Source organism: Wyeomyia smithii, chromosome 2 (assembly GCF_029784165.1).
Source record: "Wyeomyia smithii strain HCP4-BCI-WySm-NY-G18 chromosome 2, ASM2978416v1, whole genome shotgun sequence".
NCBI lineage: Eukaryota > Metazoa > Arthropoda > Insecta > Diptera > Culicidae > Wyeomyia > Wyeomyia smithii.
In genome coordinates, this window is record NC_073695.1 from 11,339,001 (window position 1) to 11,366,528 (window position 27,528).

General features: G+C 37.5%; 1 protein-coding gene across 1 annotated transcript in view; it reads right to left on the minus strand.

The window, feature by feature from the left end:
* Positions 1 to 27,528, minus strand: part of LOC129720948 (uncharacterized) — a 111,004-nt gene that overhangs the window by 34,259 nt on the left and 49,217 nt on the right. The window contains exon 2 of the mRNA XM_055672907.1: positions 1,471 to 1,739. The gene's annotated coding sequence lies outside the window, so the exon portion shown is untranslated. The remainder of the gene's footprint in view (positions 1 to 1,470; positions 1,740 to 27,528) is intronic.

Below are 27,528 nucleotides of genomic sequence, written 5' to 3' on the forward strand. Positions count from 1 at the left end.
ATACTCTTCAATATGAAGAACCATCATGTAAAAAATTAGAGCCGATACCAACCTAAATAGCATTTCAGCGAAATGAATTTAGCGATGAAAAACTAACGTTCGTTAACCCAATCTCAACTTTAGTTTCATTGTGTTTTTTTTTCTACGATACTCGATACGATACTCATGAAACAATAAAACAGTATCTTGAACAAAAAAACATGAGAAGATGAGAGCTTTGAGTATAGTCGGCATTGCTTTGAACGTTGAAGTCAGAATGTAAAAAAACATTGTTGTGTAGCTAACAAATACAAGGCTAAATTATGCTACGCAATCGGACAATTCTAACAAGCTTGTCAGTTTCAACCGAAGCAAAATAAACTAATTACCATTCGACAATGTGAGCAAAAACGCAAGATAGATTTCGAAACACAATCTCCGTACCATCTGGGACGCAATTCCACGAACGCCCCTAGGAACGCTACCGCTTCCAGGCAGCAGGGTGACTGCGCTGCTGATAAGCAGCAACTGGTGCAGTCATTAAAAAAGAGGGAAAATTGAGACAAATTATCTCCGCAGGACCACTTGAGGACCGCCCTGTCGCATTAGGGGTTCTCTCTGTGTGTACTGAGAGCAGCACTTGTTATGTAACGAGTTCAATTTTGTGTAATCTGTTGAGCATTTTTTAGTCGTGATTAATGGTAGAAAGGTATCACTTTACTTATTAATGTTTAACGTGATGCAGTTTAGTATTATAAAAACTAACTTCCTGAGTGCTAATAATTACTCATTGGTTTCGATAGATCTGCTCAACAGTTCAATACCCTCTCGAGGATTGATCACACCATGTTCTCATGCAATCAACGCAACAAATAATTCAGACAGAGCTGCAACAAGATAATGGTTCTCCAAGGACTGGCAGCATGTTGCAGCTGCGACCGCATCCCCGTGGCATGCTAAAAGCCTGTTGAAAAGATGACATTTCCGATACCACCTCGAAAGCGCAATCAATGAATGCGTCCACAGCCCCAGCAATAGGCTTCCAGAGGAGTCACCATTATTCATTGTGACAGGTGAATGGCACAGCCATGGTTCATGTCGTGCGGTTTTGCGCTGAATGGCACAAACCATTGCTTCGTGTCTCGCCGAAACTTGTTGATCTCTGGGAGCGGAAATAAATCGTTACAGATCAATGAATTCATTCTGAAAGTCTAGTGAGACGCCAGTTTATAATAGCGGCACCTCATTTGGTGACATGATATCTCTTTTACTATACACGCGCAGTTTCGTCCAGTCAAACTGGTCAATAATTTTCACGGCGACCTTTACGGTCGATTGGGATCTCCAAATTGGCTAAGCAGACCAAATGACGTTTGAGTGGCACCTTCGTCTAATAAGCTGCATTGGGATAAACGGTGCTAGAGTGAGTCAGGCTTATTGAAACAAACCGCTAGAAGGCCCTACTGATGGATAGTTACGGTATAGTCTTACCTCTTATTGTTAACTTTTCGCCGAAGCTCAACGTGACCCGGCATCAGCTCTAGTGGCAATAGTATTGAGATGTAGAAATAAGCAACAGCAGCAGCTGCTGCTGCTAGGTGCAATTATTACGCTGCTTAACAACGAGGACGTCCTCCAGTTGACCGTATATGGAACGAACGATTCAGCAGAAACGGTTCAACGGTCAGGCGCAGGTCAAGTTAGTTCAACCTGTGCAGAGAACACCGCAAAAAACCGCTTTCGACACTCGAGATGGCGATCTGAAAAAATAGGGAAAAGATAAAATTGTTATTTTGAGGAAGCATGAATCACTCGAGAGTGGAGCGGAAATGCAATTCTCGATGGTTGGTCATTGCGTTGAGAGGCTGCTTGAGGGATTGCGGAAAAAATTAAAATAATTGTTCGATGATTTTTTGGATTCTTTCAACAAACTGAAACTGACACATTTCTACTATTATCTCTGTTAGAAAAGACTGGGTGGTTCACCCATTCCGAAATTTTCATTGAGATACAAGACGATCCAAAACGGTCGACCCTACTCTCGTCTAACACACTACCATTACCATTATTAATTCAACAAATGTGCACATTTACGGAGCCCTTGGCTCGTCCCAACGGCACCAAGCCACAGATTCCAGCGTAACATCCAAACAGCATGCACATACCCACGAAACGGTTCCAGCAAGCAGGATGAGACAAACTGCCAAAGTAAGTTAGAGAGAGATTTCGTTGACAGGCCGAAACGTAAACACTTTCACTGCTTTGGCGAATGGATTTTTGTCGTTCTTCTCTGAATTATTAATGGAGTTGGAATACCTTTTCGGTGGTCTAAAAATAGAAATGGGTTTGTCAAACGCCCCATGTTAAAATAACAAGCCCAAAAACACTACAATCGTTATGATTATTTGAAACTATTCTGCACTCAACCAAAAAGAAGAAAAGGCTCAAGTAAAATCCAAACATCAAATTAATATTCAAAGGACGCTTGGAAAGGGAAAGTCATCCGTGACCAAAACCAGGATGTGATCACCAGGAGACCACAGCTCACAATCTTGTGGCACAATAACAGCAACAACAAATAGGGTGACCTCAATGTCCACCGAATACGATAGCAGCGAGCAGCGAAAGTTCGTTACCGGCGAATGCACATTCGAAGTCGTGTCGCTTACAAGTCACCCGGTCGGTCGATATGTACATGCATCCTCTCGCGTTCAACGTGGCCCCATAATAATAAATAAAAGCAACAATCCGGCCTCTCTGGTAAGAAAGTGGATTAAATTTCAATTAGCAGTTCTCCTTCGTCTCCGTGGGTAAACTGTGTCGAACTTGGGCAAAACTAAGCACAACTCGGGCTCGCAGTGCACTGCCGCCGTCGATTTCTTTTCAGTCACGGAAATCTTGACACATGCGGCGCTAATAAATCAATGCACAGTTTTTATGCATCGGAGATCTTTGGCGTGGGGAAAGTTCATAGACATAGAGGAAAGCGGTCCCATTCCCAGACTACGGCTTGGATACTTTGGAGATTTCATTCTGTTTCACGTCCACTACAGCACTGAGACAGATGAATGACTTTTTCAGATGCCAATCAAAATCAAACCTACGATCGTAGGTGAAACAGATCATAGATGAAATCAATAAGATGCTCAATTGCAAAACGAAGTTCACTCCACGTAGTGGGAGGCCGTTTTATAACCTGCTTGTCAATATTATTTTCGAAACTCAGTTTGTTGAGACCCAGCGGACACAGAAAAAAATCGGCCAACATTGCGGCTGTACAGCTCTATCGAACAGATTAAAACTATGAATATTCAACGGTCGGTTAAAAATAAGATAACATCAGGGCGACTAGAATAAAAATGTCTTACAACTTAAAAATGACTGTAGAGCTTAGTGGTTCATTTATTCACACGACTGACTAAAATATCATCAGAGGGTATCATTTCCTTGCTTCCTTGAAGGTTATTTCTGTTCATTGTGTATTTTTTAGGCGATCGAATCATTACTTTTAGGCATATGACTACCGAATCAACTACTAGAAACAGATATAAAAATATATTTGTACTAATAAGAGAAATTAATAAATTAATTTAATACAGGTCGGACTCGATTATATTCAGTCTCCGAAAAATTTTCACTGTATATAATCGAATCCTGTATATAATCGAATCAGAAAAAAAAATTTTTTTTGTTTATTTTGCATAAATAATTTGTTGTTTTTGAATAAATAAGTAGGATTTTTGTGACTAACCCCCTTAAAGTCGCAAAAAACCTTTCTTACAAAAATATATGCATATATAATCGAATCAGAAAAAAATTTTTTTTTGTTTATTTTGCATACATCTTTTGTTGTTTTTAAATAAATAAGTAGAACTTTTTTGACTAACCCCCTTAAAGTCGCAAAAAACCTTTCTTACAAAAATATATGCATATATAATCGAATCAGAAAAAAAAATTTTTTTGTTTATTTTGCATACATCTTTTGTTGTTTTCAAATAAATAAGTAGAACTTTTTTGACTAACCCCCTTAAAGTCGCAAAAAACCTTTCTTACAAAAATATATGTATATATGTATAATCGAATCAGAAAATTTTTTTTTGTTTATTTTGCATACATATTTTGTTGTTTTTAAATAAATAAGTAGAGTTTTTTTGACTAACCCCCTTAAAGTCGCAAAAAACTTTTCTTACAAAAATTGATGAATGTATAGATTTCGTAGTTACTCTTTATGTTATTGCAGTCAGCCATGGCAAGAACACTACACCGTGCTGCACGGGTGCCACTTTTGCATAGAAACACTACACGGCGTGTACGGTCGTTCTTACACATTACGCAGTGCAAGTTGCAATACACGCCGTGTAGTGTTTTAAATATTTTCTCCGTAGTGCGTGTTTTAAACATGGCTGATTGCAGCAAACCTTAAGAAAAATTTTGATCAGTTTGTATTGTGTTTGTTTACTCTTTTAGTTTTGATATTGTTGTGCTGCGTTTTCAAGCAATTCAAAACAAAAAATGGCGAGTGCTTACGTAAAAGCCAGGAAACGAAGAAACGTTTTAACTTTTGCTCAAAAAGCAAAAGTTCTTTACGATCTCGAACAAGGTCTGTCGGTTCGTGACGTACAACAAAAATACAACATCGCTGAAGCAACTGTGTATCATTTAAAAAAAGACTGTGTATCATTTGAAAAAAGACAAAGAACGGACTTTTATGAATCAATAAGGAAGCGCTTATTTATAACGTAACGCAAGAATAATTATTGTTGATCTCCTTTCCCCCTTTGCCATGCTTTTTGTTTAAATTTTCCGTATGGGTTGCAACACTTTGCCAACGCTTACCCGGTTCCTGAGCGTTACATAATTTGTAAACGTTCCCTCGCGATATTTCTGTTTTAGATCAGCTTTACTTTACTTGAAACATTATGGCTCAAAAACCAACGTTTTGGGTCAAAAAATGTTGCGTTACGTCATATTGGACTGAAGGGAACGTCCATTAATTACGTACCGTAAATAAAAACTATTTTCGACCCCCTCTTTCCTCTAGGTAACGCTCTTCGTATAGATCTTCAAAATTTTAAGTATTGATTGCGACGTTTCGTCAGATCTCTACCTCCCCAAGCGTAACGTATTTTTGGTCGATCCCTATACGACATTGCTGCTTTAGGTAAGTTATACTTAAAATTGAAAAAAAATATTTTTTTTTATGATTCGATTATATACAATTTTGTATATAATCGAATCATACATAATCGAGTCAATATATAATCGAGTCTGTATATAATCGAGTCCGACCTCGAATGCACGAGAAGCTATGTATATTAAACTAAAACGGATCACTTCGATAAAGTCCTGGATAGAGAAATGTAAATTTTAACTTAAAAATTAAATTTGGGAAATGTTTTTTCAATTTCTACATCTTTGAGAATAATCAAATTCCAATGATGCAATATGATGCTAATAGTAATTGTAAATGATAAAGGTACACTAAGGTCGCTTTTTACGCGTTTTTTTACGCGGATTCCGGAATTTACGCGGTTTTTTTTTACGCGGATTCCGGAATTTACGCGGGTTTTTTTTTTTGCCCGGATTTCGGTTTCCCTTCACTCGGAATACAAAATTAACGATGGTTTTTTTTACGCGGATTCCGGAATTTACGCGGCACGCATCCCCCGCGTAAAAAGCGACTTTAGCGTATATTTTGATATTAAGTTTACAAAATTCCAGTTTTTCATGAAATACGCTTTTTTGTGAGTTATTTGCACGAACATAGATGCGAACAATATACGATCGATATAATTAGAATAATTTAGAAGTTATTTCCGTCCTTTGAATTATTCAACCCGTGCGTTTTTTTTTTCGTGAACGTGAGAATAAGCATAACATCTGAATAATTCATCCAATCTTGCATATATTTGGCACATGTTACGAGATTCCGATTACCCAGTATTGACCGTTAAAACCACTTGCAAAATCCAAAAGTAAAAAATTCTCTTTTTTGTAACAAATTTGTTCCTTAAAATTCACATTCGTCTCCATTGAAGAAAAAAAACATACTGTCACTTATTTTACGCATGTAACTAATTTCTTCCATCACAAATTCATCCGGTGTGCGTGTATTAGTTTTTTCATCGTACGAATAAAATATGATAAGAGCTGCCAGGTACATATTTCCTCCGTCATACAGTATGCAAACATATGCTTTCTTGCAAGCGGATGCAACAATCGTGAAAAAAAATTGGACTTTGAATATTTTCACTTAATTCTAAAATGTACCAAACATGCCGGAAGTGACATAAATGGTAACAAATATGTCAGAAGGGGTGGTGAAGGTAAAATTTCGGAATAAAAATTAAAAACGAACACCGAAAAAATTGAATTCCGGATAATCGAGTCTCCAGATAGTCGAGTTTGACCTGTAATTAATGTTGTTACTTTCTTTTATTTTTTTTTGTATTTTGTTAATAATTTTTTTAATTTTGATTTTTTTTCTTATTTTTTTTTGTTTTGTTTTGAATTTTTACTTTTTTTGTTTCTATTTTTTATATTTTTTTATTGTTTATATTGCTTTTATTTTATTGTATCTTTTGTTGTAAATTTTTTATATTTTTTTGAATTTTATTTTTAATATTCTTTCACTCTGTTTTTATTCCATGAATCAATTGGATGGCGTCCATAAATTACGTAGCTCTAATAGTTTGAGCCTCCAGGCCCACAAGCGTTACGTATTTTCTGATTTTTAGATATCAGCTAAAAGAGTACAATTTTCTGCGCAAAACGTGAATTTAAAAATTTTTTTATCGTTTTCCTTCGATTTTTAAATGAAGAATAAAAAATTGCTCGAAATGCCTTAACCCTTAAATGCGCAATGTTGTTTTAAAACAACACTACTAAAAACGTTTTAAAATATACGTATTTTAGTATTTTTTAGAAATAAAATTCATTAGAACAACTCTCTAGACTCTAACGAAGAAAACTTAACAGCTGGAAGTACTGTATTTGAATGTTTAGTTTTTAGTTTTGGTGTCAAAATCTCGGAAACGAAAAAAAAACATGGCGAGATTCCTGACTGGTGCTGACTGTCTTTGAGAATAAATTTTAAAATAAGGTTAGTGGTTGGTGAAAATGTTTGAATTATCAGTAATTATACTAACAAAAGGTCAATTTTAAAGTTACTATTAACAAAAGTAAATGTTTCGACTTCATTCTGCGATAAAGTCACAGTGTTGCTTAAAAACAACATGGTAATATTTGCACATTAAAAAGTAAATCTTTCAATTTTTTTATGCATATTGGTTAGTTTTAGAGCAGTTAACCTGTTAAACAAAGATTTTATGTTTTTAGATGATTTTTTAACACCGTGCGCATTTAAGGGTTAAATGACAGTTCTTACATATACCGTACAATTCCCATAATAGAATAGGACCCAAGGCACAACCTTGAGGGACACATAATAAGGGTGAAAGTTGACAATTGTATCTGCAGAATTCAGATGCAAGCAAACCGATATCAGAATAAATTACCAGAGCATTGAAAACATCTAAGGGGCCATCCACATACCGCGTGGACAGCTTGGGGGGTCTTATCGTTTTCCTTCGATTTTTAAATGAAGAATAAAAAATTGCTCGAGATGCCTTAAATGACAGTTCTCACATATACCGTACAATTCCCATAATAGAACAGGGCCCAAGGCACAACCTTGAGGGACACAAAATAAGGGTGAAAGCTGACAATTGTATCTGCAGAATTCAGATGCAAGCAAACCGATATCAGAATAAAATACCAGAGCATTGAAAACATCTAAGGGGCCATCCACATACCACGTGGACAGCTTGGGGGAGAGGGGGTGTAATGTCCACGGTCCTTACAAAAAAAAAGAATTTATATGGGCATTTGTCCACGGGGGGGGGGGGGATAAAAATCGTCAAAAATCTGTCCACGTGGTATGTGGATGGCCCCTAATAGAGGCTAAGCGAAAATATCATTGAAAAGGATCGTACCCCTGTTAGAAAGGTGAAGTCGAAAGTTTCGTAAATTATGGGAACTTTTTAAATGAAATCGATTTAATTTCTTTAAATCTTGAGGCCAGAGGTTGATTTCCGGAGACCGTGATATGATGTTTGACACCATTTTTATCCCTGAGATGGCGATTTCGGTTTCTGGAAAGCTGTACACTGGGGTGTTTTTATGCGTATAAAAACCGCGTAATTTGAAAAAATCGCGTAGAAAAACTCTTAAGGGGTTATATACTTTTTTATTTAAAAAAAAACCGAAAAAAAATATTGCATTATCTTCAAATACAACATCTTGAGAACATTTTCTCGAATTTTCATAAAGATCTGAGCAATAGGAAGAAAATTAGAGCGATTTGCAGCGCGCCTCGCCACGGCCGCATAAGCTAAATTTGAAACTTTACACGCGATTATCTCGGAATAGTGTTTTCCGAAAAATGACTTTGCCGTGATCTTGATTGCGGGAAAACTACTGAACCGATTACCTTCATCTTTTTTTTTTAATTTTCGTTATTAAATTCGCCGGTCCTTGAACGATCGCATTTTTGAAACATACAGTTACATTTTGCCGCAAAAAAATTTTAATGCAATTTTTAGCGCTCAAAACGTGCATTTTTTGGGAAAAACGTGTGAATCTAAAAAAATGTTCAAATACAACCCCAGTTATTTCTAGAACCGGGACTATGCCCAGAAACTGAAAATCAGTGTTCGATTTTTTTGCAAGAATGTAGATGAAAATATTTAAATACTCCCCAACATAGATATTTCCAGAAATTATATGATAACTTGTCACCAAATATAGATGTCCGATGCCATTCAGAAGCCCGAGATGACGATTTCTAGTTTACGGGGGTGAATCGGTAGTCTAGTAGATGGTTGATTTGAAATAGAAAGTGGTTTGAATCAATAATTGGCGGAGTGAAGGGTTGAGAAAAAGAGGGTTACGAAGGGTGATGGAGCCTATGGATAATCGACCAAAGAAAAGAGAGAGAACATAAACATCTGAAAATGCATTATGTATTCCAAATATTTATTGGAATCGATAAGTTGGTTCTTGCCACTTACTATTTAAGGATTACATCATGCAAATTTTGAACACTGCCACTTATCAAATAGTCTATACGGAAGGTTCGATTTTGATCCACATTTTCCAGCATTTTCAGCCTGAAATCCACCAATAACACATGTTATAAACTGTCTTGTAAGGCATCAGTTGTGTTGTCCGCGTTTTTCCACGTACACCAACGATTTCACATAGTCCTACAAAAATAGTCCAGAGTGTCAAATCGCATAAAATTGGTGTCCAACTTACAAGGCCAAAACAGCTAAATTGCTCACCAATTCATACCTTACAATGTCTACTGTTTCGCGTGCTGTGTGGCATCTTTTTTTTAAACCAAATGTCAACCATGCTCAGATCTCTCAATTTGGGCAATAAAAAGTCACGGATAATGGATCGAAACCGTTCGCCAAGGTCGTCTTTGAAGAAAAACGACCTAATGATTCCACAAGTTCATAAATCACACGAAACTGTTGTTTTTATTTTCAATGATTTATCTTCCAACACAGTAAATTTGGTGCGAAATTCGGTAATAACACCTCCAGTTGTGGTTTCACCAGGTCGATTATGACGACCATAAAATGACCGTAACAGGCAAAACACATTCTTCAGAGCGCACAAATTTTGACTTTTAACGATTTCCAATCGTTCGTAAGTCTTTCCCTGTTGATACTGAACAATTTGACTTTGACAGATGGCGCTTGGACATAGTGCTTCCGACTTTGAAAAAGGGAGGGAGATTTTCTAAGACCTACGTGAGCTCGAAGAAAAACTAACAAAAAACTTTCAATTTATATCAGCTTAATGCACTATTTGAACCCCGCTGTCATATGATTAGCATGTCTACTGCACCACCAGAACCAATCTCTCCACACTGCTGCAAAGCAAACAGGGATCCAACATAAAAGCATCACGGCAAGCCCACATCGTTACAAAACAGAGCAGCACAATTGCACCACCACCGCCACAATCGTATCGGTACCTCACCGTGAAGAAAAAGGAATCCCCCAACTGGCCTTTCAAAAACCGTACTAATTGCTAATTAAACGAATAACCACCATCACGAAAGTGAATGTCTGCCGAACGCTTTCAAATAAAATGTGCCGATGCACTCATCCCATGTAATCGAGCCGATCGACAGAAATTTCTGCCAATTGCTGCTCCTGCCCAGTTCTTTGGCCCGTGGGTGCGAATTTTGTTTTCCGCCCATCCAGCCAAGCCGCTCGTTAAGCGGCCCTTGTGGGAGTGACCATTACTTTAATGAACCCGGACGACGCCGCAGGCGATAGACGGCAGCTAGTTCCTGTGGCAGTAATGAGTGCTTCCACAACCGCATACGGAACTCTAGCATCCGGCGCCGATGTGTGGAGATGATTGATCGCAACCTTGAGACGAGACGCACGATTCACGTAATGGTAACTTCTTTGGTGTGGAGGAAATTCAGATGCGGTAGACCTTACACAAATGAAAGACCCTCTTCGGTCACGGTGGCCAACCAATTTGAATATTCATCAGGTGATTCGTGTAGCTAGTTGTCTGTACATGGAGGATTTATTCGCCGATCGAGCGACTGATCGTCTGCCGGGTAGAGAAAACCTTCGTTGCATTCAGCGCGCGATTTTTGGGGGGTGATGAGTAGGGTGACTGGAATGCTACTGTTGCGAATATAAATTTGAAACCAAAACAAACCTCAAGCGGTCAGTCTATGAAACCATCAACCGGCGTGGATTAATTGGAAACAGACATTTCCTTCATGAGTGCTATATGGTAATTATTTTCTCATCATAACTCAAACTCACGGATTCGCAACCGTGACGAGCCAGCAAGCCACAGTATTGGCGGTGATAATTGAGCTGGCCGCAGGCGTAATATTGTTGCAACAGAAAGCCGTCTTTTTAGTGCACTTTTACTGTTGTTTCTGTTGCTGTTTATTCTGCTTTTCACATTCAAAACTTTATGACGTAAAGCGTGAGAGATTTCGAAATTTCCGGACATGTCTGCCTATTGCTGCAAGCCATCAAAGTTTTTCAAGATCCTTCCAATGTCGGTCATTTCTTTTTGAATGCCAGATCTTATTCGCTAATTGCATAATTATACGATTCAAAACAACGCCACCCATTGTTTTTGAGCTGCGCGCTGCTAGCGTCACTGGATAAAACGCTAAATTCCCACCGGTTAAGATGCCGATGCTACCTCGCACCGTGAATAAATTTACCGAGATATGTAATGATAAAGTGATTAGTTTGTCTCTCGTAGCTCTAGAGAGCTACCGACAGTTTTTCTCTTTCTTATTTCATCGCTGTCGTTGTACGTTTCGGCAAGATGTGTCGTAACCGAAAACTATGATCGTTATAATAATGCTTGTATCGCTATAGTGCGATGATCGTCACAGCGAGATAAAATTGAAGATGATAATTTATTGGGTGATTTTTTTTTTTTTTTTGTTAATTGAGCACTGTGTCGAATTACGCGAGTCTGGGCGTGTAAAAAAAATTTTGAACCTACATAACATAGTTGTTATTTTTATTGATTCTCATTATGTTACAAGAGTTGAAAGGTTTTTGCCTTTCTACTAGAAAGGTATAGCAATTACTGGAAAAACCAAAGGCATAAAAGTGCTCCAAAGGGTCGAATCTCGTATATCAATCGACTTAGTTTGACGAGCTGAGCATTTTCTGTATGTGTGTGTGTGTGCGTATGTGTGTGTGTATGTGTGTGTGTGTAACGCTCTCCCAATCTCACTCATGTTTCTCAGAGGTGGCTGAACCGATTTCCACAAAATCAGTGTCATTTGAAAGGTCTAATTACCCCATAAGACCCTATTGATTTATTTTGCAATTGGACTATTACTTTGCCTGTTATGTTTAAAAATGTGAAATCCAGCTTTGAAAAGAAACATATTCCGAAGACTATTAGTGTCAAATGAAAGGTCTAGCTGCCTCATAACACCCTATTGAATTTCAATGTAATCAGTCTGTTACTTTGTCTGTAATGTATCAAAATGTGAAAATCACGAAACTTTATTAGCTCAGAAAGTACACAACCGATTTGAACAATATTGGTATCAAATGAACGGGCTAGTTAAAGGTTACTTGATGAATTTTATAGTGATCAAACACGTGGTTCAAAAATTGTGAAAAGAAACATGTTCCGGTGACTTTTCAAATTCACTCGTTTTCCCAAAAACAGCTGGACTAAATTCAACAATCTTAGTGTCAAATGAAAAGTTTGGCTTTCCTATAGGTTCCCATTTTATTTGACTATAATCGTATTTTTATTCCAACCGTTATGTATTAAATTATAAAAACAACGAAAGTCTTTTATCTCAAAGATCACACGACTTATTTGAACATATCTAGTGTCATTTGAACGGGTTGTCTCTCGAACTCACAAGTAAGAAATTCCATAGCAATTTGATATGTGGTTCAAAAGTTATGAAAAGAAACGAAATTCAAAGACTATTTAAAACTGTAACTGCTTTGATCAAAACATATGGCCTCAACGAAATTTAAATTTGGTATTGTGCTATTCGTACGTTTCCGGTATTGCTCGTGGTTGAAGTGTACGAAATTCAAAGTCATTTTTTTTATTTCGCTATTTCTTCAGCACGAATATTTGACTCCTAATTAATAACTTTTTTAACTTTTTGCCTTTCTCCTAGAAAGGTATAGCAATCACTTGCAAAACCGAAGATATGAAAGTGCTCCAAAGGGCCGAATGGCATAAATCACTCGACTCAATTCGACGAGCTTAGCATTTTCTATATGTATGTACGTATGTATGTATGTGTGTGTGTGTGTGTGTGTGTGTGTGTGTGTGTGTGTGTGTGTGTGTGTGTGTGTGTGTGTGGTTGTGTGTGTATGTGCAGATTTTCATTTTCACTCACTTTTCCCAGAGATGGCTGGACCGATTTTAATGAAATTATATGCAAATGAAAGTTTTAGTTGCCCCACGAGACCCTATTAAATTTCATTGTAATTGGATTTTTATTTTAGAGGTTATGTTTAAAAATAGTAAAAGTCACGAAACATCAATATCTCAGAAAACACACAACCGATTTCAATAAAATTGGTATCAAATGAACGGGCTATCTTAAAAACACTTAACTTTTGAATTTTATATAGGTTGAATATGTGGTTCAAAAGTTATGAAAAGAAACGTCTTCTGAAGACTGTTTAGTTTCACTCATGTTTCTCAGAGATGGTTGGACCAATTTCCACAAAATCAGTGTTATATGAAAGGTCTAGTTACCCCATAAGACCCTATTGATTTTTTGCAATCGGACTATTACTTTGCCTGTTATGTTTAGAAATGTGAAATCTAGCTATGAGAAGAAACATATTCCGAAGAATACATAAACTCACTCATTTTTCTCAGAGATGGCTGAACCGATTTTCACGAAATTAGTGTCAAATGAAAGGTTTAGCTGACTCATGACACCCTATTGAATTTTACTGTAATCAAACTGTAACTTCGTCTGTAGTGTACCGAATTGTGAAAATCACGAAACTTCATTATCTCAGAAAGTACAAAACCGATTTGATCAATAGTATTATCAGATGAACGGGCTAGTTGAGGGTTAACTGATGAATTATGATTGAACGTGGTTTCAAAGTTTGGCTGCCCTATACGTTCCCATTTCATTTGATTATAATCGAACTAAGCAACCGTTATGTATTGAATTGTTAATAAAACAACGAAATTCTATTATCTCAAAGATTACACGACTTATTCGAACATAAATAGTGTTATACGAACGAGTCATCTCTCAAGCTTACAAATAACAAACTTCATAACAATTTTATATAAGTTTGAATGAGAAAGGCTGGGTCTGACCGCTAGGTGGATTAATTTAGGTTTTTTCCCTACGAATTTCTGTAAAGAGGGTAACAGGTTTCCGTAAATTTAACACCGATTATTTGGTGAATAGTGTAACAGACTAGGCCACCGGTTTAATTCAACATTCAATTGAAACCATATTTTCAAAACTTCACACTCCAAAAAAATTTCCTCCGATAAATGGCTTTCTTTACCACCAACATTGGCCTACAACAAAATGAAGTCCTGAACGTAAAACATCATTGAAAAGTATGTGATAATCTTGTTTCTGGATATTTTCTTTTGTATAACTTCTCAATTTCAATGGCATGCTTGACACCCAAAATAACAAAAATTTGTGGCGTTGTTGGGAAAATTTTTATGACAAATTCCATAAAAATTGGTTGAACTTGAATCTTAGGAAAAGGAAATCTTTCAAATAAATAAAATAATATTTAAAAAAATTTTGTATTACATAAGTTTCATATTTAATATTTAAAACAGTATAACAATATAAAATTTACTTTCCTCTTACTTCGAATCACAAAATAACTCAATTGCTTCAAGTAAGCTTTATATGTGCAATTCCCGTTGAGACAAAATTATTGTTTACATGATATCATTAAAAATGATTTAAGTTATGTTTGTTCAAAAGCCCATATTATCTTCTTGAAGGTATCGCCCTTCACTATGCGTCTTATCATTGATTTATTTAACAGTGTCACCCTTCACTTAGCAATGTGTGTGTTACCGCTTGAGATACAAATTTTACTCTGTTTTGTTGCCATGAAATTTGAAATTTGTAAATGAACAGTGTACAGTCCACCTATTAATTAGTGTTCATTACCTCTCAAAATGAATAATCGCCATTTCCGCTTGAGGTTATCAAATAAAAAAAGATATGAAAACAAAAAATCTTCCTATTCAATTCTTGTTTGGTTATCACGAGCCGATAAGTGCCCTATTCTCATCGACCCCGTTGATAAATTCTGTTTGAATTATCGCTCGTTTGTGCTTAGATGATGAATTTTCTCAACGATTTCGGTGCCGAAAATAAGACCCAATGGCCACCACATCTGCTACGGGGGTCTGGCCGGCCTTTCACGAAACCACACAATACAAAAGCCGCGGAATTCGCTCTAGATCACGATTGCAGCAGCAGCAGCAACGTAATTGTGCGGGTATGCAGCGAGCGGTACTTTTGAGCTTTGAATTAAACTCTAATTAGCTCATTTTCTATTCTTCTGATTCGTCATTTTCCCGGCCGGTATTTTTTCACCACATTTGAAAGCAGGCCGCATTGCCGGAGCAGGTAGACAGATTCGATGCCCACTATGGGAAAATTAGAAATATGAAGAGATTTTTCCCACGCTGGGCTAATTTGGTGGACGTGACAAGCACATTTCAAACTCTTCCACAGAGCATGTAGTTGATCGGTTCTCGAATAAATCTATGTCGCGGTATTAACCAGAGAACAGTTTTCTCAGTGTGCCTTCAACATAACGACAGGTGGCAAAGCCAACAAAACAAGCGCACGATTCATAACAATTCGTTTCGAGAAACATACATAAACGTTACTGAGGCATGGCATGACACTTTTTTTCTAGTAAAAGGTAGCACAAGTGACTGCGTTGTTACGTGGTTCTTCTCTTGCGCATGAACGATTCCGTGGATCCACCGGTCGTTGTCAATAGGCACCAATTTCAATGCCACGCATCCGATAGGAAAGTACAACAAAAAAAACAGTTCAACGACTTCCTTTCGCGTGAGTCTACTCGCGGAGGATGCAACCCGTTACCCATTATGAAGTCTGTTTTCCCGATTTGGATACCGTCGACAACGACGTTGCTGTATCCCTCTTTCTAGTACCCAAGTGCCCTTCCGCGCTAACTGTTACTTCCCATCGCATCCGGTGATGATTCCACGACTTCGCAACGAACGATCGCTGCATAGAGAAACGACCAGCATTCCACAAAAGACCGGGAGGACAACACAATAACATCATAATAAACATTGAACGTGCAACGCATTAATGTGTGGCGGTTCTTTTATTTTGGTTGAACAGCTGAACGAATGCAAATAAAAGGGTTCCTGCTTCACTGCCGCTGCTCATATAACATTAGGCCCAGGCCGACTCATCGCTTCAGCAACAAGAAACGCAATCACTAGCTCCGTTCGTTGAGTAAGCGGCGGAGATGGGTAATCGTATGTGTGCCAGAGGGGTTACGGTCTCGAATGCGGGGTTTGTTTACGAATCGATCAATATTCGCTGCTAAATTGAATGTTTTTACTTTCGTTCGAATGAATGATATAACAAGAAACGCACGCGCGGGTGGTAAGCTTTGCTGCAACGAAACCTGCCTATTCTAAGGGGCTCTGCTGCCGTTGTTTTTTTCCTGTTTTTATTTTCTTGAGCACTGTTCCGCTAGTTTTGCCATTATCGTCCATGCTCCACATTTTGGCGCTAAATGATCATGTTTGCTGACTGTCTGTGTCTGTCTGTTCGTGGAGTTTGTACAAGAAACGGATTAGTGCCTCCGTTTGGGTCATTTACCGGGCGTCGCTAAGTCCGATGCGTATGGTTTCAATTATTTTCTTTCTGTTAATTAAGGACACTTTGTAATTAGTGCCGTTAATGATTGCGGTAAACGGTACAAAGGAAAAAATGTAATGTAAACTGTATGAGCAACAATGCACGTAAGTTTTAACCCGATGAAAGAACATATACAGTCCCTCCACAATTGTGGGTCAGCTACAATTATTGGTCACTTTTACTGAAATACGTCTATTCTCAGGAAACCGAGCAGTTTTCATTAGCCACGGTATTTTTTTGCACTCAGGTAAAACCTTATTAATACAATAGAAATGATTTAAATTTGCAAGTGTCACAAAAAACAATAATTCTACCCAGTGCATTAAACGAAGTGATCCATAATTGTAATAATGATACATTTTGCGGTGAACAATTGTGGGTCAGTCCATATTTTGGCTATTTTTATTACTTTTGCATGATAATACATTAGGACTGAATAAAATAACTTATTATTAAGCATTTACAACAATAAAATAACTTTTGTGATGTATTTTGAAGATTTTATAGACTAAATGATTTTGAATATCAAAAATGACCCATGAATGTGTCTTTTGTTATGGAAGTAATATTTCTCTTCTCAGCCGATTTAAACACATCAGCTGCAGTGGAACAAATTGTTGATCTAAAGTACACATCATAACACAGAGATAGATAGTAAAACATTGATAGTTGATAACTTCCCGATTTTATATTTATTTTTGAACATTCAGACAACACGTTGACTGACCCATAATTGTAGAGGGACTCTACCAGCATTTCGGTAACAACAAGTATAACTACTATTTCAAAAAAAGTAGGAGGGTGGCATTCAAGACACGACGTTGGACTACGGTATTCTTATATTCCATTAAAACAAATAATAGAGTGAATTGCAACTCTAGTATTTGCTGCAATTTTATCTAACAGTGCATTTCTAAACGCTGAGACGTTAAAACGTTATAAATAATAATATATACTAAAAGAATGGATATCTTTTATTTAATCGCTGTCATTTCATACATATTCGAATCAAACCTTTGTTCGTAGCTGCACTATTAAGACAATCATTTAATTGAGCGAATTGGTAAAATTTTCCTATCTAAGCAAAAAGCAAACTTAACGAAACTATCTGAAATTGAAGCCCAGAACGATTCAAACGAAAATTTTAAATTTAAAAATTGTTTGACATTAAATCGATAGAACTCATGCTAGGGTAGCTCCAGCCAAGCATTTAACTTCATGTATTTAAAAAAAATACGTTTATTTCAATAACTTAATATAGCAAGAGCTCAATCACACGTTTTTTGGTAGTTGTTATCAAGGTTTTGGCGAGTGACAGGAAAATATCTTAACTTCTTCAATTGTGATTTAGAGCATTTCTAATTGTTTTGTTATTTTTCACGATAGCGACAAGTTTCTTTCTCTGTGTGCGAGAAAACAAAATCAAAACCGCGCACCGAGAAACAAAAACGAAAATTTAATGAATGCTCATTAAGAAAACTTGCAACTCTTTTTATCAATAATTTATGATACTACAAAGAACCTGTTTGGATCTAAATAAAATTTCTAGTAAATAAGTGTTCATTCATAGGCAGTAGTTTTTCCTTGATCGATAAAGACTGGCTGAAGAAGTTAAAATCGCTGCTGTAAAATCAAATTCACAACCGTGTTCGTTAAGACGCTTTAATATTTTTAATGACAGTAATAATCTTCGATAAACACCCGCTATAGTTATCCACACACATGCTATAACTATTTATACACACGGTTAAACTATTCATACACACGCTGTAGCTATAGTTTTTTATACACACATGCTAAAGCTATCCATACACACGCTATTCCTATCCATACATCCGATACAACTATCTATACACACGCATAAGCTATTCAACCATGTGCTATTACTATCCATACATACGCTAAAACTAATCATTACACACGCTACAACTATCCACACACACGCTACAACTATCCGTACACACGCTGAAGATATACACGCAATAGCCATAATATGCTACACATGCTAATGTCTTACACACGCTATAGACCTTTTTAAGTACGAATGTGTTAGTGCCACTAGTTGAGGAAAATATTTACAAATGGCTGTTTTGTTTGCAATACTATGTTTTTAGCAGCTGGACAAATATTCAGTTGAACACTCATTATATGTTTTAAATTTGTTTCCGAATGAATTTTTTCATTCGTGATCAGAAATAGGAATAATCGACCAAAAGTGTTAAAAAGTGATAAAAGTCGCAGCAACGCGATGCGGTGATTTACAGTTTGGGGAGGAAACAAAAGCAACTTTACACGGGTTTACACGTTTCCTAGTGTGCGTAGGTGGAAAGTCACTTATCTCTATAGCTAGCCATACACACGCAACAGCGCCATCCCTATCATCGCAAATGTCATAGCAATGCAGATGCACATACGCTATATGTGCACACTGCACACACACTAAATGGCGGTAGCTTTCCTAGTGGCGGTGCTGGCTCGTGCAGTTTCTGGCTTTTTTCACCCAACGATATCTGAATTGGATTACCGCTGGTGGGGTCCAACTCAGATCGAAGGGGAACCGAACTAAATGAAAAAATGCAGCTGCCCACTACCTCCGCCGCTGCTGCCTGATACCACCGCTCTGGTTCTGCTGCAGCTCAGTTTCGCCACTGGAATCAGCCACCGCTGCTGATTATTCAGGACCGTTCTAGTGGCCTTCCACTTCGTAACTGATGACTGCTATGAGACGACGCAGGCTATTATATAGCCAAATGCAAAAAGCCATCCGCGAGCAAAGGACAAGCGAGCTTGTGATTGGTTGAATGTGCACGACTTTTAACATAACTTTTATCTAGTTTAGTATCGAAAACATATTTAAATTATTATATGACAATCTTGCGCAATATTTCCCCTATCAATCAAGCCATTGGTGTTTAGAATCTGTTCAGTGGTAATGATAAAAGAAGCATTTTAAAACAGTGTTGAAACACCTGTTGCAGCTACCGAAAGCGAGCTCGTTATTGGTTGAAAGCTGCGAGACTGTTTACAAAGTCAGATCGGTTGTATCCGTTAGTGTCGACTGTGCTTGTGAAGAAAGGTAGTGATTGGTTGCTCGGTATGATTTAGACAATCGATGTGATTTATCAATTTTTCAATAGTGTATCTCGAACAATAGGTTATTTTTGTTACATAAATTCAACCGTGAAAGAATTTCTGATCGGTTGATGCCAAAACCTCGAAATTCTGAAAAGAAATGGCTGATATATAAGCGCTCAAAACCAGACCACTTTTCCCTGGTTTTCCCTGGTTGAATTACTAGATTTTCAAATTCAGGAGCCTAACTTCGATATAGACGTTAGTCCAACGTCATAAACCATTAGATGATCTCCGATGAACGCAAGAGAAATCTAATGTAAAAATACTGCTTCGCTATTTCTACACGCAAAAGTTGGAGTGTGCGTAACCAGATCATTTATGAGCGGAATTAGCGCATTTACTGATTAAAATTGGAACCAGTACATCGCATGTGCGTTGGGCATAACGCATTTGATATTCTAGCGTGTTTTGAATGTATTGGGCAGCTCCAAACCACTACACTTATAAAGCATCAGCCGATGTTCAGGAGGTTGGCATCGTTAAAACAGTGCAACCAGCAATCAATACTGATAAGTTGGGTACTGACTCCATTCAAGAAATTATTGTCTGATCGATTCACTTTCATGAATCAGGTCATTTGAAAACATCATTCATTCATTAGCAATAAACAAAAACATGAGATTAGACCAAAACATTTTGCATTTAATTATGACTCTGGTTTCATTCACCTGCATTCGGTTCTGTGTTACTGGCACCAGCGTCAATAACTTCCGCGGCAACAAGGCTCGCCATTGGCTGTTTCGGTTGCTGACGATTTTTAGGGATGCACGAGCCGTTGATACGCACCGGCTCGCGAAAGTAAAGAACGGTTTTTTGAGCGCCTCGAAACTGATCGTTCGCCCGAAGTCTAAGTTTACCGAGACATTACGATTTTTGTGTATATGATACATATTCTGATTTTGATCTCTGTCAATGTATTCCTTGTACAACTGTTGCGTTATGCGTATCACGCATTGGTTGTGCGAAGTCAGAGCAAATTCTGTGCGAATTGAAAGGACACATTGGATGATTAAAGCTTGAACTTTTGCGTGTAACAGACTCATATTTAATGCTTGTGAAAAGGTGGCCAATTTTTGAAAGATTATGCATTGTCAAAAATAAATAATAAATCAACCAAACATGTGTGAGCACTCCCTGCACAAACATCACATTGTTACACCAAATATCCACTTTGTACTATGCATATTCATCGCTACCAGCAGACAACCGCGCACCATTTTCCCAGTTTTTATTCAATTCGAATAAAATGAAATTTATACTTAAACCTAAAATTATCTTGCTGACAATAAAGTGGTGGGTTCGCGAATAGGAACTTTTCGTTTATGAGTAAAAAAAAATTAGATACATTAAGAGACATGTTTCATTTCTGCAGATATGAAGAAAATATATCTAAACTTTTTTGCAGCCGACTGCATATGACGCGAAAGCTTTTCCCTTTTTCTCTTTTTTGTCGTGTTTCTCGAACATCATCACCATTCTTGACTTAAGACATTTTCATGGAAAAAGTTTTGAATTTCTCAATGAGTTTTTCTATTTATAGACGTAAGACGACTCAAAAATACTGGTAGGTGATTCTTGAAGTAAATAAGCGAAGGAATCCAGAAAAATATTATTTTTGATTGGAAGTGTTGCCATATAGTTTATTTTTGTATTCAAAAATAAACTGCACTTTATCAGTATTTTTCGAATACCTCAGAGGCCATCCACATTTCACGTGGAAGATTTTTAACGATTTTGAACCCCCCCCCCTCCCCCTCCGTGGATGTGCATAGAGTTTTAAAAATTTTGTATGGACCGTGGACATTACATAGACCTTTCCACCCCCCCCCCCCCCCTCCTACAAAACAAGCTGTCCACGAGGAATGTGGATGGCGCCTCACGTCTATAAAATGTGAAAAAAGAGAACAAAGAGGTTCTGACCAAAAAAATGCGCTATTTAGCAACAAACAGAGGGTTCCACAAAACGGGGAATGTTCCAATCGACACCAAAGTGGGATTTTCTCAAAGTAACACTAGATGAATAGCTCTTCCAACTTTCAGCGAAATCTGTGATGGTCGTGACGAATGGAATGACCCATATATGAAATCGGCTCCAAGATACTTTCTTGAGGAATCTTATATCAAAAAGGTAGATGCACTTGAAGAAAACCCGATTAATTTCTAATGAAGGTGCATTAATTATCAACCAAAGAAAATAGTGAACATTTGAGAATTTGTGTACAATTTAGCTAGAACTGTACAATGCGCTTGCACAAGGTTCCTTGTTTCGACGCCATTTTAAACAAAACTCAGCATGCATAAACAAAACAAAAAACACTGGCATAAAACGGGGAGAGAGAGAGAATGAGAGAGAGAATGAGAGAGAGAGAGAGAGAGAGAATGAGAGAGATAATAAGATTGAGCATGAGCATTGACAACAGCACACATCATAGTTGCACTTCCGTGAATGACCTAAGCTAGTGAAGTTGCACATATAACCACATATTTAGTCATTCAACCTTTAGTAAATACTTATAGTAGATATACAAGCAAGCAAGGCGGAATGTTGTAATAATAGAATTCGACTAATTCGCATACGTGATTTATCTGTCTCGTGAGAGTTAGCATATCTACTTTATTCGAGTGGAATCAAGAAATAGTCACTCGGGACGAAATCTGGCGAATCCCCCAGTTCGCAATGCAATTTCTTCAATTTTTGGTCTATGGCGAGTAGAATGAGCAGGAACGTTGTTTTGGTGGAAGAGTACTTTTTATATTTTAACGTCTAATCGATCTAATAATGCATATAAAAGCCGATACAAATTTTGAACTGTTTTTATGTCGAATATCAAAATCAGCGAGGAGGGTTTATTGCTAAATCGAGCATTATCTTCAATACTCTATTCAAATTCGGTTTTTGCCGTATTTCTCTCGAAATTTTGACTAAAAACCCTAATGAAATGTCGCATATAATATGCTAGCAATGTCGTACCATAATATAGGATATGTTCAAAACTATTGTGATGAATATTTCATCGATTGCATTTCAATCCTTATTTTGATATTCAATACACTTTCCCAGTTCAAAAATTCAAAGCTCCAGAAACTCGATTTTTTTTTATTTTTTTTTTTTAGGTAACACCAGTACTCGACGTTTGATTAATTTCTAAGAACTACTACCTGTGCATTATTTTCATCGATCAAAAAGTTGAAACTTAGACCGCTTTGAGGCACGTGTTCCCTATGTCCAATCAAGATGAAATTTTGCATGGGGACTTTTTTCGAGAAGACGAAACTTTTGAGCCCTACCGCTAAGCGATGTTACACCTACCGCTTACGCTGTTACCAGAAGCGCTGCCGCTACTGCTGCTACCCACTGCTATTTAGGTAGGACCGTCCTAGGCACCATCCACTAGTGAACTGATTAGCAAGCAAGCAAGCATTAAGCGATCAATCAGAGGCTAAAATATGCATTATGACGAGGCTTGAATTTTTAATAGTACAATCGTTCGGATAATCAAATTACAAAGTTTATTATTCGGGTGGATGCGATACGATAATTTTCCAATCGGTTACTGCGACTTGTAAACATATAAAAAGGGAAAAATTTCATCCCATTCCGCGTTTTTGTTTTTTTGTTTGTATCATTGTCCAGTAGCGTAAGATTATGTATCATTTTTTGAAATTTGTTACCTCCGTTTTCACCAAGGGTATAAACTCATTATGGAAACTTAAAATTTATTATTATCTCATTCTCAACTTAACACTGTTGAAAATTGCTTCTGACGAAGAAAAATCTGGATAATTGGACATCAAATCTGTCTACCTAAATAAATGTTCAAAAATCTGGATAATCCAGCTAAATCTGGATACCTGGCAACGCTGATCACTGCAGATGTTGACAAGTAGAGGTTCTGCGATGTCGGTTTGTGACTAATAGTGCTTTACTCTCAACCGGATTAAAATGTAGTTCATTTCGTCGAGACTAATCTGAAACTCGTTCGAGATCTGCATTCATCATTCTGACTAACTCTCACACACTAGAGCCGGGTCGCCCGATGTTACCGTCGGTAGATCGTTGATATGCCAACAAAAAAGAGGACCAAGAACAGAACCTTGAGGAACGCCAGACTACACATCGACACAGTTAAAGCGACGATCACCACAAAAAACTGTCTGCTTTCGTCCACGATGTACGATTCCATCAGACTCACGGCGGTAGAGAAGAAATTGAACTGCATATGCAGCTTGTTCAACAAAGTGCTATGTGGAATCGATTGGACTCAGAAGTGTTACGATATATCCATGTTTCATCCATTATTACAAATCACCGCGAAAATTCCTTCCTATTGTGCGTAATCATCGCCAGATTCTCTGACGATAATTTGAAACGTGGGTCCTTTTAAGAAATTGTTAAGAAACGCGGCGGCACCCATCGCGCGCACAGCTCTTTCATGTGTAAACATTCACTAATAGTATGACATACACGTTCTTTTGAGATCCCTTTAGCCTTAACGGCCGTTCTACGTTAGTTGTCCCATGTTACTTTTAGTCGATTTTCGTTTTTCACGACCAAAGAGTCTATTTTCATGTATATTTTTGGAAAACATTATTAAATAATATTGTTTGTTCCGAAAATCCTCAAAAACAATACCGAGTCTATTTGTCCCATCGATGATTTTCTATGCATAAAAAATACGGCACGTTTCTGTTATTGTTAGGGATACTTTAAACTTGTGAGCTGGTTTGTCATCTAAATGCATTAGTTTTCCGAGCATAAGAAGATAAACGCACGATATGCATACAAATTGACGGCTAAAAGCGTTCCTGTGTGTGAGCAAAAAAACGAAAGCTCAAGAACGCTCAAATATGATAGAAATGTGCAATCTCAAAATGGATATGCTTGTATTAATGGTATGTCATCTCTGTCTTCCAGCTGGTCTCGAGGTACGATGCTAGTCTAACGAGCCAGTCGTCGAAGGTTCGAGTCTCGGCTCGGGAGAGACTGTTAGTGTCAGTAGGATCGTAACGCTAGCCCCGCAATTGTCCTGTACACTAAACAGTCGGCTACGAAGTCCGTGTATAAATAAACAGAAGATCGAGTTCCGAATCGGAATGTAGCACCAAGGCTTTGCTTTGCTTTGCATCTCTGTTTAATGGTAGGTCATCTAATACTTATTTAACCGACTGAACTTATATCTTGAATATCGTCACTTGGATATAACCAGAACAAGATTAGCGTTATCATTTTCCTGAAAAATTAAACAGCCTCGTTTCTCCAGTATGAACATTTATTTGGAAACGTCTAATGCAGTTGGTGGAACTGATACGAGTAGAAATTAACTACTGGATTACAAATTTCTCGGCATTATTGGGTTTTTTGAATGGAAAAAATATTTAAATCGAAAAACATTCAACAAGATTTATTGAAAACAGTATATTGCAGGGTTTATCTGGTTTAAAACCTATAATTGCACTTGGCACATATTGACGCAATGCATGAAAGTATTGTAAAACTTTGAAATCGTTTTTCTCGTTTGCTTGATTTGGAACATGAGACAAATATGCGTAGAGCGGCAGTTGACTAGCTCGTTTTTCCGGTGCCACTACCTTATTTGGTATTCCTGAGCGTACTTCAAGAGCAATAACTTGAGATCGAGTTGATAACATGTCAAATTTTGGCAGCGTTCTCGTTACAATATATCTGTGTTTTCTGTCTGTGTAGTATCTGTCGACGCATAATCAAATCGTAAATTGAAAAAAAGTAGCAAAAAATTGCTCAATGAAATAAAATGCTCAATAAAAAAAGGAAACTTAGCTCTTGGTATTCGAACAGTCAGAAAGTTTCATTTCAGACACGGAGCCCTAAGCTTCAAAGCTATAAAATCTATGATTCTATTCTAACAAGCGTAAACCCACCTTGCTTGTTTCCTATCCAATTTAATTATTTTCATAATTTATTATATTTTTATTTCATTCGTATGAGAAATCCGCGCTTGAAACTGAGAATGACAATTCAAACCAGCTGTTTAGATGACATCTTTTTTATGATTATCATATTCCAGATTCACGAATCCATTATCAACAACCAAACGTTCTCTATAGGAACCACGAAATTAATTAATTTACTCAAGCATGCTGATGCAAAAACTGGTTTAACGTCACCCTACATCACTTACGGTGTGTCTTCGACACAACCCCGTGTAATTTTGCAGCTTGAGAGCAACAGTTTGATACAGGAAATGATTCTTCCTAGGCTTATTTCGTGCACGGTGATGACGAAACCGCGCATCAAAAAACGCGCTCTGGTGCTAGTGGTACCGGTTTTAGAGGCCGTTGTCCGCCGTGTCTAGCCGAACGCGGACCACGAATTGTCCGGATGACGAGGAGCAAAACCACGATGAGTAGATATTGATTTCATTAGACAACCAGCGAACCGTACCAGCACGAAAATAACATTAATACGAGAAAAAAAACATCACAAAAGTGGTCGCGCAACAGAACCGGAGTCATAAAAAAATGGCATGGCCAGTCGCACGAGCAAGATGACGATACCAATTAATCACAAAAAGTGTTGTTTTTCTTCTTCCTTGAAAGTTGAAACCAACGCGGCTGAACTCTCCTCCGCATATAAATTGGATGCATTATTTGGAAAACCCAATAAACGCTTCAAACATCCATTCGTGTAGCGTAAACTTCAATTGATGGAAAAAATTGATCGAGAAAAAAGACTTAAATACTTTTGAAATAAACGATTCCAATGTCGGGTTTATAAGCTCATCACGGAATGCAATTAAAAAGCATTGGCCAGCTGTACCCTGGTGCTCGTGCAAGCGATCATGCGAAAGAGGTGGCGGGTATGGGGAAACTCAGACCCACTTTTTTGGTGTTTCAAAGTGCGCAGCATGCACCAGTCGTGGGGTACCAGGCAGCCACCGATAGATAAATACGCCTAACAAACCTGCTGGCTGGAACACTCAAAACTGCAACAAACCGCCCACTGAAGAAAATGGTTCGATTATAACAGTACATTCAGATCTAACTGCCTACCTTAAAATTGTTTGCACTGAAAACGAAATAAGACACCAATCATGGGACCGTTTTACTACCGCCGCTTATTTGAGAAAAAAGGCTAGAAAGGCTTGATCTAATTACATCCCGATCAAAGAGGCAGCATAAATGAAATGATTCACCGGTTCAACCAACGCTTACATAGACTTCCGCCTGCAACAGCAGCTTCGACCCAATTCAATGGGTATGACTCTGGATGGCGGGGGTCTTAGTGCTCGATTCCATAGGCATCGTCGTTTCCGGGTCGCGAGTAGATTGGACTATTTTTTCCCCGAACATATTTTAACTTTACAATGCAATTAATATGAATAATATAAACTTTATTCACAATTAGTGAACCACCATTCCTCTCATGGTAAACAGTATAATAGTTCATTCGATGCCTAACAGCTGCACCGAAGAATGGCAATTACTGTGTTGCAAAATTGCTGGTTTACACTCATAGTGGAGAAGCACTTACAACTTTCTTCCTGGCCTCTTCATAATAATTTGCAGTTTCTTACCGGGTAAACGTTACACCAAAAGGCGAGCGTTTGACGATGATTATTTTTTGTTTTTCGCATTGTTCGAAGTATTAGAAGATGAAAACGGTAAACTGTAAGTTTGTTGTAACATTTACAGAATGAAATTGAATATCAGAAAGCTATGAGACCACCGTTACTGGAACACGCAGTTGTAGCCTCAAAACGAATACTGTTTTGAAATGTTAATCCCGAATCAGAATGGTTCAAATTTACCCACGGACGCAGATTCAGAAGAATATCTTTCAACTTGCTGAAAATGCTCAAAAAACCTTCAAAATATTAAAAAAATCGCAGATTCTTTGAAAAAATCTTATTTGAAAAAATTAAATAAAATAAAAGATTGTTTGAAAAGGTTGCATTCAA